We start from the raw sequence: 15,496 nt of genomic DNA, 5'->3' as shown, positions 1-15,496 counted from the left end.
AGTAAAATAAAATTTCATGAACAAGCCTTAACAATGACTTCTCGTTAAAAAAAAACGTATGAAACAAACCTTAAGCTGGAGAACTATTTATTTGAAATGTCATTGAAATCAAGCATTTGAAGTTTGAGTTGATCATTGAAAGGAAACAGACAGGTCGAAATGCAAAGAAATTGGAACGCTTTTAGTGGAACGATTTTGTTCCGGACTAAACATATTACATATATAAAGGGTTTTATTAAATAAACAATTTTTTGCGTTCGTTTTATGTTTTTAAAAAGAAAAATCAAGATTTTTAAGAATAAGTTTCGGTGAACAATACTTACTTATAACCATAAAAAAAAAACAAATTCCAGTCTTGATAATTGAATAGAAATCAGTAGATATTTAGAACAGAGGATTTCAATTCGAGGTTAAACGCTGAATCAACGGAATTTAATTTTATTCAAACGAGGACCAAATTAATTCATTAACTGCTCCGGTTATAGCACAATGTCATTTCCATGACCAATTTTCATGTTTGCGGCTGTATACAGTCGAGTCCTATATTTATGGGCTTGATAATGGATTGTGGATCATTGACATAGATCTTATTATGGGGGCTATAAATACCCTTATAATGACTAAAAACAGTGCGAGCTATCAGGAAATAATGTTGAATGTCCGCACATCGCAATGAAATGGAAATATTAAGGCTGTTAGAGCATTCGTGTAGTGCGACTCAAAAAGAATATCATTACTTAAGAGAACGTCTGAAATTGGGTTTAGGCGTAAACTGGTAACGGGGTTTACTGTTCAACTTTTTGAGGAGAGGAATGGAACTGGCAATTTTACTACCGCGTTGTCGCCTACTATTTTTAAAGCTTTGTTTTGAATTCTGTTCAAAAGACTCAAATAGGTTTCCTGCCTAAATATGGGTTCTGTACATAAGTTTCGGATGAATAATGGTTTAAAAAACAATTACGGAATAGGAGAAATTAGCAGCATCTTTGGCAAAATTAAATAAATTGTGTTTTTGAAACGTATGGTTTTTAAGAAGGAACAAATCGCATATAATTTAATGTTTTGACCAAGATTTCAGATTGATTACAAAGATAAGGGCTTGCCTAATGCCCAATGTCAACAATAACAATATTCTCATCTATGGATCAATCGTCTGAGAATTATCTGCGTAGTAGAAACGACGACACGTAACCCCACAAAAAATAATCTAGCTGTTTTGAATGGCACGATTTTGGAGGCCACGCCAACCACAGGCCAACAACGAAAGAAAGTGTGCCGACAGCCGGAATGCGACCCACACTGATAACTTCCCACCCCGTCTGTCGATTTGTCTTATTTAAAAATAAAAAAGTTGTCAGTTAAATTATTTTAAACAAATTAAAACTACCAACAATATTTGTCATATAAGGAATTAGTTTAGTTTGAAAATCTAGTTTTTTAAATTAATTTTTAGTCGAAAACAAATGGTTACCAATTTTAGTAGCATTTCTTAAATTTTTACAAATTGGATGAATGGAATGAATTTGACAGATATCAAAATCGAACAACAATTTTTACCAAATGTGAGTACAATTCTTTGTAGATTTTATTTTTTATGAAAAAACGGACTGTTGGATTTTTATAAAAAAAAACTACTGAATATCGAAAGCAATATTTTCTGTGAAATAAAAAAGTTTGAAGACAATTATTATTCATTTTTGAAAAGTTATTTGAGTCGAAAATAAATTTTTACCAAGTTTTAGTATTGTCTTTTTTTAGGTTTTTATTTTTTCTATCTGTCAATTAGATTTTTCTCGAAATTTCACCGAATGTTGACGACAATATTTTTTAAAAGATAAAATTAGTTTAAAGCCAATATTTTAAAGTTTTGAAAAGATATTTGAGTTGAAAATAAATTTTTAACAACTTTTATTAATTTTTTGTATTAGGTTTCTTAGCGTTCTTTGCGATTGCATCTATAGCACAGAGTTCACCTCTTACTTTAAATAACAAGCTGATTTTTTGTGTACTATTCTTGAGCAAGAAGTAGGTGTTGTGGTTCAAGAAATCGTTTACTTTACAGTAGTAAGATCTGTAAATAGATGCTTCAGCTTCACTCGCTGATATTGAAAAATTAGTTGAGCATTCCATTGTCAGTTTCTTCCATTCTTTAACACACGAAACTTCAGAATTGATAGCTAATAATATTGTTAAAGAATGAGGAATCTCTCCCATGAAATGTTTTATTACAGCCAAACTGTCTTTTTAGCTCCCATTCTTGAGCCCAAGCGATTAATCCCATTTAAAAACGGCGTCTTCCACATACAGCCTATCGTCTCTTACACAGATTTCCATTCTTGATTTTGACTCGCGGAATACCTTCATTATGGATACCATCTTAATTCTTCTTTGGTAGGAATTATGTATTAAATATTTGTTGATACTTATTTTTGTTCCTTTAAGTTTCTTCGCGTTTCGTAAAACATTTAAAGCTGTTGATCGGGACTTCAATTTGATAACAATTACTGCAGTGGGTGCGTTTTGGTGGTTAACGTTGTGCGCGGATTTAATTTCAGTATTGTTTTCATTTCCGTCGACTAGTCCAGCGCATACAGTTTTGGCTTTTCAACTGGGTCGATGTGAAGAAGTACTACAACGTTGTCTTCGACCCTTATTTGCATAAGTCGGTCAATTTGTGTCTTGAGTATCTTGTACCGATTTTCCTGGAAAACAACTTTTGGAGATAACTCGTCTTTTAGGGCAGACAAGTCGGCATAGAGCAATTGAAAGTCGTCTTTCGAAACAAGTTCTAAGGCAAGCTTTAAATTGTTTTCCGCTAGGATTTCCTTCATTTGGTCTACACTGATTCCTGACATTTCCCCTAGAACTTTAGATGGACCTCTTTTTGGATTATTAAAATGAACAGGGGAAGTTTTGTCGCGTCCTCTTTTGATAAGTAGGGTTATATTTGGTGGATCTTTAAATTTTGATTTTAGTGTCTTAAATGCTATGACTTACAGATATTTCAATCCCCAGACGTAAATATTTAGTTTATTTAAGTTTTCTCAAGGACTTTTTGAATTTCTTTTTGAAAATATCGACTTTTTCTTAGTTTTTGTACAGAGCTTTTCTAAGGCGAACCACTTTGACAGATAGGAAAATGTCAATCAACCAAAAAAAATATTACATTATTCAAAGACACGGTGGCTTTCGAGGTTAGAAGTAGTAAATTGTATTCTTATGCAATATGATGCCTTAAAATCATATTTTAACTGCGTAACAAAAGTGTCAACTTACTGTCAAGCTTAACTTTTCTAAATACCCTGCTCATTATATGTATTTATTTATGCTACCGTTTTTTAATTAACTTAACAAATGCATGCAATCCGAAAAACAAAAAATTCAAGACGTGTATAAGAATAAGGAAGTGACTACAGCATTGAAGTTACTCTTGGGTTGCTACATCGAAAAAAGTTATATCGACATTACAATTATTAAAATTGTACCTAGATTACATAAACCCCAGAAATCAACTTTCGCATGGGGATATGTATACGGCGGCGTAAAAGTAACGCTTTTTCGGAAAATGTATCGATTGACAAACAAATTGTTCAAGGCTTTCAATGCTGTTGTTTGTCCTTCTTTGTTGAAGGTTTTAAGCAAGTATATTCCAGATTGAATTTCAACAACAGTTTCTTCACAGATATGGAATCTTTGACAATAACAAATGTTGTGAACAAAAATGTTCAGTCAATTTTTCCTCTTATTAAACATTTTCTAAATATAGTGGCTGAAGATTGTTATCAAAAGATAGATAATGAATGGAGAATGCTAGTGAATTCAAACATTAAAACAAATGATCAATCAAACAAAAACGACATAGAAGAATTTTGGAAGTATGTTGCCCAAATCAAACTGGCTGATGATAGCTTGGCATATCCAATCTTGTCTAAATTTTTTTTGAGGTATTTTCACTGCCACATTTTTCAGCCACCACTAAAAGAATATTTTTAAAAGTAACATTACTCAAAACGAAAATCAGGAACAGACTTGAAGAGGATGCAATAATTGGACCTTACTAAAAATCAAAGATGTTTTGATTTCAAAGTCACAAAACCATTAATCGACAAATATTTTAGTAAAGTTTAAAACCAATAGTAATGTATATAATATTATGTAATTTACTTATTTTTTTTCTGTAGAATATCACTAAATAATATTTTAAAACTTAATAAATAAAATGCAATCTCAAATGTATTTTTTTAGTTAAAATTTTTGTCTTGAACTATAAGTTATTATTGATCATTAAGTGCCAATGAAGAAAAAGCAATCTCATATCTCATGATTTTTTTGACGATCTCATGATACAAAATGCATTTTTCTGGAAATCGTTGTCAAGCACAACTTTTATTCAAGGATTTTATAAAACTGCAAAATTACTTTTTCAACCTTCATTTCCAGAATCATAAATATGTCATTAAATCTAAGATTTAGATTTTAAAACGTGAATATAATCAAGGATTTTCATAAACATTTGTGCGTAAATATTTCGATGTTAAGACGTTTTAAAATAATTCATCGAGTTTTTAAAAATTGTTCTCATCAAAGGCTTAATTCCTTATAAACATTCTTGATGTGTTTCTATTTATTCTTTGCTTTAATTAAAAAGAAATCATTTTTAGGTTATATAGCTTCACAGGAAGTTTTATTGTTCCCAAAATGTTATTGAAAAAAGGATTTCTAAGAGTTTTTAATTGATTTATTTCCCCAAAAAAATATATAAAAAATATAATGATAAATCAAGCGAATATACCGTTTCGAATAAATGAAACATACATCTATAATCCAAGAGTAAATAAAATATCCACATGATCATATAGTACCCTTATGTCCTATGCAGTACAGTATAAGACAACCCTTAAAATCTCTAATACAAATTACCTTCTACATAGGTATTTTTAAATACTATATTTCATTTATTTAAGAAACCCGTTTTTTTATTTTATTGAATATTTGGGTTAAAAATTTAATAAAAAAACAACAAAACCAAAATGTTTAGTCCTGTCAAATAAAAATCTATACAAGATGTGGATAAGGAATAAAAGAATCGTTACGTAATAATATATTGGTACCTTTTAAAGATTCTTCCTTTGCATTGTATCTGGAATATACCCTCAATTGATTTTTTCTCAATTTCGTCCTCTTTTTTAATAAGAAATTTTACTCAGGATTTTAACGAATTTTCTCACGATTTTCTTCGAATTTTTTTTTCCGTTACCTATTTGCAATTTTTTTTTATGAAATCTTAAGATGTTTGTTGTTATATTTTGGTCCTTTTTTTAGAGTCTTGTCGGTAAAAATATACGAAAAAAAGAAAGAAACATTAAATACCTTGTTAATGAGGGATGAAAATGCAAAGGATTTGCGTCATGCAAAGGGGATTTGTAAAAGAGGCATTGTGATGATGCGATTCTCTGGTAGTGTTGTTTGGTGTCAACATTTTAGGGGTAAAAAACGGCTTTTTGACAGATTTTTTTTAAGGTATAAAAAATTTGTAGAAAATAATATTAATTTTCTAAAGAAAAAAAAATGAATTATTGATGGAATAGATATTGGTACGGTATACGGATATGGCGCTGGCTGTATGGCTAGGGTAGATCTTTATCATCGATATTCAAATATAGGGCTGTATAGGGTTGATTATAGATCGAAGCGCCTGTCAAATGGAATTATTTATAAAATTTTTTGATAAAAATTAGAAAAATCGAGGGATTTCTTCAACATTAATCCACAAAATAAAAAACAAACCTTTTACGCGCTAAACATGTTTAACATCTGTCTATAGATAACTTTTGAAAATGTTTCCAATTTTTTTTTAAGGGTTCGTTCAATAATGCTGTAGATCAGTTTCAGGGTTGTAGTATATAACAATAAATTAAAGCTCTTTTTTTGTGGGACCTGGTCTATTCTGATAATTCTTATTGCAACACTTAATTGACATTAAATATAAGACTGACTTTGAATGAACGGCTTGAAATTCGTTAATTACTTCTAGCAATAGCTACTTATTTCCAAAAGTACTTAATATAAGTTAATCCTTAATTTAACTTGAGCAAACTCAGAACTTAAGATTGGGGACGCAAAGGACGACTCAGAATCCGGAGGGTTTTAAGGAAGGAGTACTGAGGTTAAAATCAAAAAGGTCCTAGCGTGAATATACACTTCAAAACAAACGAGATATAGGGTTTTTTGAGCCATAAGATGTTAGGTGGGTAAGAACGTAAAAGACTTGAGGATTACTGCTTTTTGATTCTAGAAATATGAATACTTTGGAAAAATAACCACACTAAAGACGCATCCAATTCCGAGGGACAGCGCAGTTGAGGAAGACCGCGACTCAGGTGGCGCACGCAAGTGGGTAAAGACCTCAACCAACTTATCGTGCGAATCTGGAGACAGCTAGATAGGGACCGAGCTGTCTGGAGACGCATGTTGGTTGATGCCCAGGTCCCCCCGGACTGTAGCGCAAGTAAGTAAGTAAGTAGAGGCCCATATTGGAAAGTGGGTGAACAAATGTTATAAATAGGGACCGTGTTACCTAGTGGTCAGAAATTTCTTGAACCAACGTTTAACGAAACCAAATGCTGAGGTGACTCAGAGAATGATAGCGTCTATATGGGAGAGGAAGTTAAGCTCTTGGTCACATTTAATGCTAAGGTCCCTTATTTTATTAACAATAGGTATCGTTTGGTTGTGGTAAGGTAAGAGACGGAGAGGAGTCTTTAAAAGTGATTGATTACAACTTTTTAAGATACGAAGCTGAAAAACAATCAAGATCATGTTGAAAGAGTCACGTATTGATGAAATGGTCTTATAAATAAATAAGGTGGCACAACAGTCCGTAAAGAACAGGGGCCTAGTGACATACAACTCTCGACCATTCCTGTGTGCGAATAATTGTAGGGATGCAAGGGACCTACAGTTTATATGCCAAATCCGAACGGCTAATTTGAGAAAGCACTTTTTCATCACATGAATAAAAACTTTATCTGGCACAGGCAAGGATCGAGCCCAAGACCTCTCGTATATGACAGTCCAACGCACTAACCATCATGCCACGGGTACTACATAATGGGATGAAATGGTCTTGGAAAATTTTATATCATCAGCATAAAGGGAGATAGAAGATTGCGTATAACCCCTTCAACAGCGTTGATCTTAAGAATGAACAAAAGAGGACTTAGGTGACTGCCTTGGGGAACACCAACGATATTTAAGAAAGGGTATAAGGTTGCAGATCAGAAACGAATTCTGTAATATCAGTTTTTAAGTAATAGGAAATCCTTTTTATGAAAGAGGGCTCAAAGTTAAAGAATGGGCTGTTTGAAGAGTATAACTGTATTTGAGAAATTTTCTTATTGGAATTTGTTGAAATAATATCGACATCGTAACCTTTTTTTAAGATAAATCTATAGGCCTCCAACGACTATTATGATAAAGTGTTTTTCAATTAGATGTTTAACTTTGAACAGCCCAATATTTTGGCAACTGTCATTTCTAAATCTGTCGTATTTACACATTTGACAAGAAAAACTAAGCCATTACTAAAATTGTTCTAACAATTTTTAAAATTCTATACAAAAATAGTGAACATTTTAAATCCAAATATCAGCAGCAGTTTTTGGTGGTCCTGAAATATCTTCTTAAAAGTGCAAATGGATGTCAATAAGCAAATAGATGTCAATAAGCAAAACCTTGTGCGTGCAACTTTTACGATAAGCTATGAATGATTTTGAATTGATGACGTTCATTTTCAAGACGTGCAACTTAAAGCAAGGAAACAACAGTAATTTTCAAGAATGGGTTTAAAAACCTTTTCAAGGACATTTAGTCCCATATTTGGGAACTGATTGGTCATGCTGCCACACATCGTGGTGGTAATTTGGCTGATATTGTTTATCGTTCTTTATTAACGTTGTACTTTCATCTTTACAATGAAATAATCAAACATTGATTTATTTTGAAAAATAATCTTTTAAACAAAATTTCGAAGGGATATCTCTTATTGCTCAAATTTATAAATACAAATTAAAATGAAAACTTTGTCTAACCTTACACTAAGAGGTAGTACCTCGCAGCTTTCCTGAGTCTTGTTCTATTACCATCACATTCACGGTTGAAGATGTCACAAAATACCAGCCTTCCCTTGAAGATTCATTACTTCGCTCCATACGTACAGTTCACATCGTTTATTGCTTAAGACAAGACAGAGGGTGAAAAGTGGCACTTTGGTCAATTTCAATTCAGTCTGTCATTTGACTACATTATACACATACCATGGTTCTTCTCGAATTAAGACAAACAAAACAAGAAAAAGATGTAAAAAAATGTCACTGACATATGCAAGCTCAAAACGGAAGGATATCCACTTTCTTTGACAATATGGCATCGCATATAGTCGCAAGGCTTTAACTCCCTTTATGTATGTCTTGTGTGTCCTGTGTCCAGTTTTATGCAGACAAACAGAAGACATCCTTTCAAATATTTCACATCCATATACATATAGATTTATAAGTACAAACAAATAGTAATCAGTAAGTGCACACAATTCTACAAACTTATGCCAAACAGAAAAATAAGAAAATACGAAGAGAAAACAAAGATTCTAGGTAAATCCTTAAGGACCTTATACATATACATACATCAGAGACGACGAAAATTTATCTAGAAAGTAATCATAGACTCTGGCACTTGTCCTGAATGTTTGATTGAATTTGTTAGAATAAAATTCTTGGACATCTTATTTTGGCTGTTCTGATGTTTTCTGTTTGTTTTGGAAGCAACTGATGTAGATGATGGCAGTGATTGAGGGTAGTTTTGGTACATTCTCCATCCGTACTATACTTGTAAGCATACAACTCCTGAAGGACTAATATGAACTGAACTGATTTTTATGAGAGTTCAATAGACTTTATACAACTTGGGGTTCGATATGGTTAATTATTCTAATTTTGTATTCGTCATTTAAGAATTTGTTAGACGAGGACTCCTTTAAGGGTGAAAATTCCCTCCATCAAATGGTTGAATGAAAAAAGAACGTGATTTCTGTACTAATAAGCCAACCACGCCTCGGATTTATTATAATTTATACACCATCACCAACAACCCTAATTTGAATATCATCCACACCATTTTTCAATTTAAATTTAAAATTTTCAAAATGGTTTTCCTCCATTCAAAATCAACCCCTCGGAAGTTAATGCGCTTTAAATTCTTATACAACATGCCATAGGCTAATGTTTTTCCATGGCGCAACTGTATTCATTTTAATATCAGGAAACTCAAAACCACTTCATCGGATGAGTTCATGTTAAAAGGATTTATTTTTCCTTTCTTCTAGCATAAAGTGATTTTATTGGATTTCGGAATTTTTATTTTTAACCTTCTTTTTCTTTTCTTTTTTTTTTGTTGTGGTGTAACCACCCCCAAAAAATTAAGACCGACAACCACCCTTCCAAATTCCAAAAAAAGCGAGTGATTTTTTTGTATTTTATGCGCCATAATCCGCTGTTGGTGTTCCTGTCACTTTGGACTTTTTGAGTATCACGCACCAGTTCAACAAGGTTACAGCCATGAGAATATTTGTAGGTTTAGAAATTTGGGGTGGATTTACACACGGCAGGAGGCTAAATTTTATTTTTTGAGAATTATGGGGTGTTTTTTTTTTTGGTTGATGGCAAATTTAAAAAACATAATCTAATGGAGTTGTGAACTTTTCATCGACTATATGATGGAATTTATATACTAACGTTAAGGTTTTGTTTAAAATTATGTTCACAGTCAGGGTTAACCGTGAATAATTTTGGAATTTACACAATCTTGTTGTGGCATTTTTGTTGAACTTTGTGTTTTGGGTCATATGATGGGGATATGTCACATGATATACTTTTAGTGCCTCAAGGGATGAAATGCGGGAGAACATTTTAAATTTATTTAAGGTTTTTTTTGGGTATGGGGTTCGGGAAAGTGTTTTAGTGGTAATGTACTTTGATATTGTCGCATAGATACATTAAATCATAGTTTGCTTACAATCCTTTTGATGCTAGATCATAGTAACTCTTAAGGGGGGGTAGGATGGAGAGGCATTTTGAAAGTAACCGACTCTAAAAAAACAATTTCACACAGATTAATAGAGCTGGAAAATGAAATGTAAACACTATTTCTTTTTACCGCTGTGAAATAAAAACAAAAGAAATAATATCAAATTACAAGAATTGGCCTAATTCAACATTCGTAAAGTGAACTAAAGCCAATTTTCATTAATTGAAGTTGGTTTTATTTCTTAAAATATTTTGGCTTTATTTAGCTTTGTCAAAGTGTTCTAATTTGTAAAAAAAAATTGTTTATATTTTTGACGGTACAGAAATATATGAGATTTTAGAAGAAAATATAAAGTGACAATTATTCAAAAAGTAGTAACAAGTCAAATTTTTTAATCTCAGTGGATTCGACAATAAGCAAAAATGTCGCATTTGGACTAATCATAATCCAAGAGCGATTGTCCAAAAACCAATGCACCCACAAAGAGTGACTGTTTGATACGGTATATGGGCTGGTGGTTTATGATACCGGTCCGGCAGTTACTGTTAATGGCTTTCGCTATCGTGATATTATAACGAATTTTGTATGGCCCAAATTAGAAGACATGGACTTGGGCAATATGTGGCAAATGGCACCATCCAGCTAACGAAACAATAGCTCTTTTGCGTCACAAAATCGATTGCCGTGTTATCTCACGTGCTGATGTTGTCAATTGAAAATGAAATGTTTGACTGTTAACAGTCGAATTGTTTTTTCCTGAACACCGTTTAATTTAATTAATATGATTTAAAATCATGAAAATTAATATAAAAATAAACCAGCATGGTGTTCATACATGCGTTTCGCGTCGATGTAATGGTTGGGCTCATCAGAAGATGACCATTACACCTTGTCTTGAAGCTATTTTCTCGAATAAATCGAGAATCCATATAATATGAGCTACATAGAGCTACTATGAATTATAACGTGGCTACAAGTCTTCAGAGAAGATAAATTGTAGCTATTTTTATTTCCTTGCTATGGGAAGTTTGAAGATGAAATGTTTGACTGTTAATGATATGTTTCTAAATCATGTTTATTAAATATGTTGTCAATTGGCCGCCAAGATCATGTAATTTGACACCGTTGGACTTCTATCTTTGCGGTTATTTGAAAGAAAAGGTGTACATCCATAAGCGAGCAACAATTCAAGTGCTAAATCGGCCATTTGACCAATATTTTGTTGCATACATAATTGAACTATACTAATATTAATATAATAAAAATAAATGACACTAATTTCCTAAATGTTTTGTGTTTTGTTCCAGATCAATATCGGCCCTTAAAATTTAACCACCCCTTACATATGTTCGAAAAATAATTTTTGTTGCTACCAAACAATTGATGGCTGGTGTGCCTTTAGTCAAACAACCATGTCCAGTTCACTCACAACAACTGTCCAATCCTTTGTATGCCCTATATGCATCTACAAAAAAGATTATTTTATTTTACTGGAACTATCAAAGTATATCACTGGCCTAAAGTTGCACATTACTTACTTACTTAAGGTGGCCCTACAGTCATGTGTGAACTAGGGCCTCACCCGACAAATTTCACCATCTAGCTCGGCCCCTAGCTAGATATCTGCAGTTTCGCGCTCCAAGTGGGGTGAGGTCACTTTTCACTTGTGCGTATCACCTGATTCGCGGGCTGTCCTGGGGTGTGGATTCGAAGACTTTCCAGGCCGGAACATTGGTTTCCATGCTCTCTAACGTGACCCAGCCATCTCAGTCGTTGGACCTTTATCTTTCTGGCTAAGTAAACGTCGCTGTACAGCCCGTACAGCTCGTCGTTCCATCTTCTCCCCCATTCCCCTTCTATGCATACGGGACCGTAGATCACACGAAGAACTTTTCTCTCGAACGCACCCAAGGTGTTTTCATCCGCATTTATCATAGTCCATGCTTCTGCCCTGTATAGCAGGACGGCGATGATGAGGGACTTATATAGCGACACTCGAGAGAGGGCTTTGCTACTTAATTGCTTTCTTAGCCCAAAGAAAGAAACAGCGGTTAGCAAGAGTTATTCTGCGTTTGATCTCAGCGCTGGTGTTGGTTTCTGCGTTTACAACGGAGCCTACTTAGACTAAGTCGTTGACTACCTCAAAGTTACGTTTGTCGATGGTGACGTTTTGACCAAGGCATATGTCCTTTTTTGACAACAGCATGCACTTTGTTTTGCCCTCATTAACCTTTAAACCCATTTTTTCCGCCTCTACCTCAATACTCACAAAAGTCGCACTGAATTCTTCCGATTAAGTCAATGTCATCAGCATATGCTAGTAATTGGACAGACTTTTGAAAGATAGTGCATCTAGTGTTGACGTGTGAGCTCTGCACTATGTTACAAAAATCGCTTGACAACGCATCACCTTATCTTAAACCTTTCTTGACATCGAGGGGTTTGGTAAGTTGTTTTCAAACTTTATGGAGCAGCGTGAATTCTTCATGGTCATCCTGCACAAACGGACGAGTTTGGCAGGGATGCCAAAACTAGACATGGCTCTGCAAAGATGTCGTCATATGCGGCAATCGAATCGGTGAATCGATTTGATGTTCTTGGGTTTTTTCCAGGATCTGCCGTAATGTTAATATTTGATCGACTGTCGAATTTATTGGTCCATAACCTCAATGACAAAGCCCTATTGGTTGTTGAAGAATTGCTTTAGACGTTTGCATATTACGGCAGAACAGATTTTTTAAGCGATGTTAAGTAGACTGATTCCTCTATAGTTGGTGCAGTTGAGAGGGTCTCCATTTTTCAGAATCTTGAAAACTTTACTGAGTTTTGATTCATTGGACATGCTTTCTTCCGACCATATCTTACAAATAAGTTGGTGCATGCTCCTAACCAAATTATCTCCAGCTGCAGTGAAGAGGTCGGCATTCCAGCCACCTGCTTCAGCGGCTTTATTAGACTTCAGCCTAGATATGGCAATCTTAACTTCGTCTAAGTCGGGAGGACGGGATTGTTGGCTTTCGTCGTCTATGTTGAATGGATCATCCTGCCTGACAGTTGAATTCGGTTCGTCGTCGCCGTTATACAGTCTGCAGAAGTGGTCCTTCACTATCCTCAGCATTGACTACAATTCCACTATGATGATTCCACTTTCCTCTTTGCAATTCCGTTTCACCAGCCAATTAAAATGTTTCGAACTTTATTGCTGCTTTTTAACCTCTCAACATCTAAGATCTATCCGTCTTATAGGTAGGTACTGTGCATGGCAACCTCTTAAACCAACTAACACAAGATCCATCAAATGTTTACATTTTAGAAAGCCCCATAGAACAAATCAATGTTATCGTCTCCAAACCAGAAAGCAATTATTGAAACATTCAAAGCCTTGGGAGTATACAAGGGTTATATGTGCCTACAATACATTGCAGGTCTATTCTTCTATAAAATTGTATTCTGGCACTTTGAATGTTATCAATTAGGATGGTATTTTAAATAGATATACACAATTTTTTTAAAACTAAAATTAAAGTTATAAAAACTAACGAACATTTTTGTTAAAAAACGTAGTTTTCAAATCATGGGAAGATACATTTTGATTGTACCATTTAAAGCCCTCAAACCTGTTGTCATGCTACAGCTGAGTCGCTGGCAACTAAATCAAAAATCAAATAAAGACAAGATAAGTTGCTTAATTTTCGAATCAGATCTTAGGGATTTGGTGAAAAAGGCTCAACATTAATGTTTTTTTTTTTCGTTTTCAATATGGTTGAGTTTCTAAGAGAAGCTAGTTTGATGGGTGAAAGGCTATTCCCATGAGTATAAAGAAAATGCTGATCACCACCACCACCCCTCAATTCAAACATCAAACTAATTCCCATCCTAATTTATACAGATATGAAATAAAAACATTCATATTTTCTTTGTAATTAAAACATTCAAATATACATAGATCAACACCAACATCAAGAATTTTAGATTAAATGCAAACAGAAATATGCTCTGTATGAGTGCCAGTACTTGTACGTCCTTCGAATCAGTCTTTCCAGAGGATAAAACAAAAATAATGGGATAACAAGTGAACTCACTACCACATCACATATTTTAACTAAATGGACAACAACAAACAGTAAAAATAATATAATACCAACCATGGAATAATAATAATCATAAAGAATCCTGTATGTCCTGTCACTATGATCAGCATCAGTATCCAGCACAACTGTTTGGTGTATGGTCCACTACTACACGCGAAATCTTTGTGTATCCTTGCGCCTGCTGCTGCTCCTGCTGTAGATATATGCAAGCTAGGGTCATTCGTCTCGTCTTCACTCTTATTGCTAATGCACAGCACACCCCCGCCTTATACCAAATCTACCATCACCATAACCCTTGGCAATTTTAATTCCACCAAACAACGAAGCAAAGCATGGAATAGACATTCTGAGATGACAAAGTGTATATTCCACAGGACGAAGAAGAAAAAACAAAAAAAGTAAAAACTGGTGACATAAAAATTCAAGAACGAAAATATAAAAAGGATTCTTTTATAGAAATTCCACTTGGAAAACCTTAAGCCACACCCAGATGGATAGTCCAAGTCTAACTCGTTAACGTGTGTTCTATAAGTTCTCCTGTATAGACGAAGAGTGCACTTTTCAAACTCACTCTTGTGTCATAGTTACCCCCTGCTAGTTCCCATTTGATTATAACTACATATCTACCCCTCTCTGCCAGCAACGCTATTGTCATTTAAATGCTAATGCAGCACAACTACGAGTACACTCGTGCAATCGTATGCATGTTTGTGAATACGTTCCACAAATAATGCAGAAACTCTAGAGTCCTTCCTTACCATTATACCAGCTCTAATGCCTTTTCAATAACAAAAATCGAAGGGGAAAACTAACTGAATTCCTTGTGTTCTGATTCTCATCTGATCCTGGACTGAAAATCGAGGGTTGTTTTCTTGTGAATATATTTTTCTACAATATACAAGGACTTTGTTGCAGCGAGCATTCCTCCTGTCCTGGCTTCTTCTTCGTTTCTTCTATCAAAAAAAGTAAAGTGGAAATGTTTGCATTTAACTTTGATTATTTGTATCTGTGTGTGTATTTTATATGTTTGTGTCAGTTGCAAGAATAGTTTTTCAAAAATTCCTCAATTTTCATTCGACTGGAGTTGGAGTGTTATATGTCTTGTAAGAAAAATTGCTTATTTATATGAGGGATTCAAGAAAAAAGGAATTTCTTATTAAATCGAACGCACACAAACAAACACTCATACTTTTGTTGTTTTTGTTATATCCTTGCCTCCACATTTAATAGCATAGAAAAAAATATCATAAGAAGAAGAAAAGAACGAATAATAAAGTGAAATAAATTAAAAATATTTTAAAGGCGAGAAATAAAGTGAAAGACAT

General features: G+C 33.9%; 1 protein-coding gene across 1 annotated transcript in view; it reads left to right on the top strand.

Annotated features, from left to right (window-relative positions):
- LOC129951556 (uncharacterized) overlaps window positions 1-15,496 on the top strand; it is a 109,157-nt gene that overhangs the window by 69,252 nt on the left and 24,409 nt on the right. The window lies entirely within an intron of this gene.

This window comes from Eupeodes corollae, chromosome 3 (genome assembly GCF_945859685.1).
Source record: "Eupeodes corollae chromosome 3, idEupCoro1.1, whole genome shotgun sequence".
Classification (NCBI taxonomy): Eukaryota; Metazoa; Arthropoda; class Insecta; order Diptera; family Syrphidae; genus Eupeodes; species Eupeodes corollae.
The sequence above is the reverse complement of the archived record's forward strand: the minus strand, read 5'-3'. Positions and strand labels throughout refer to the sequence as shown.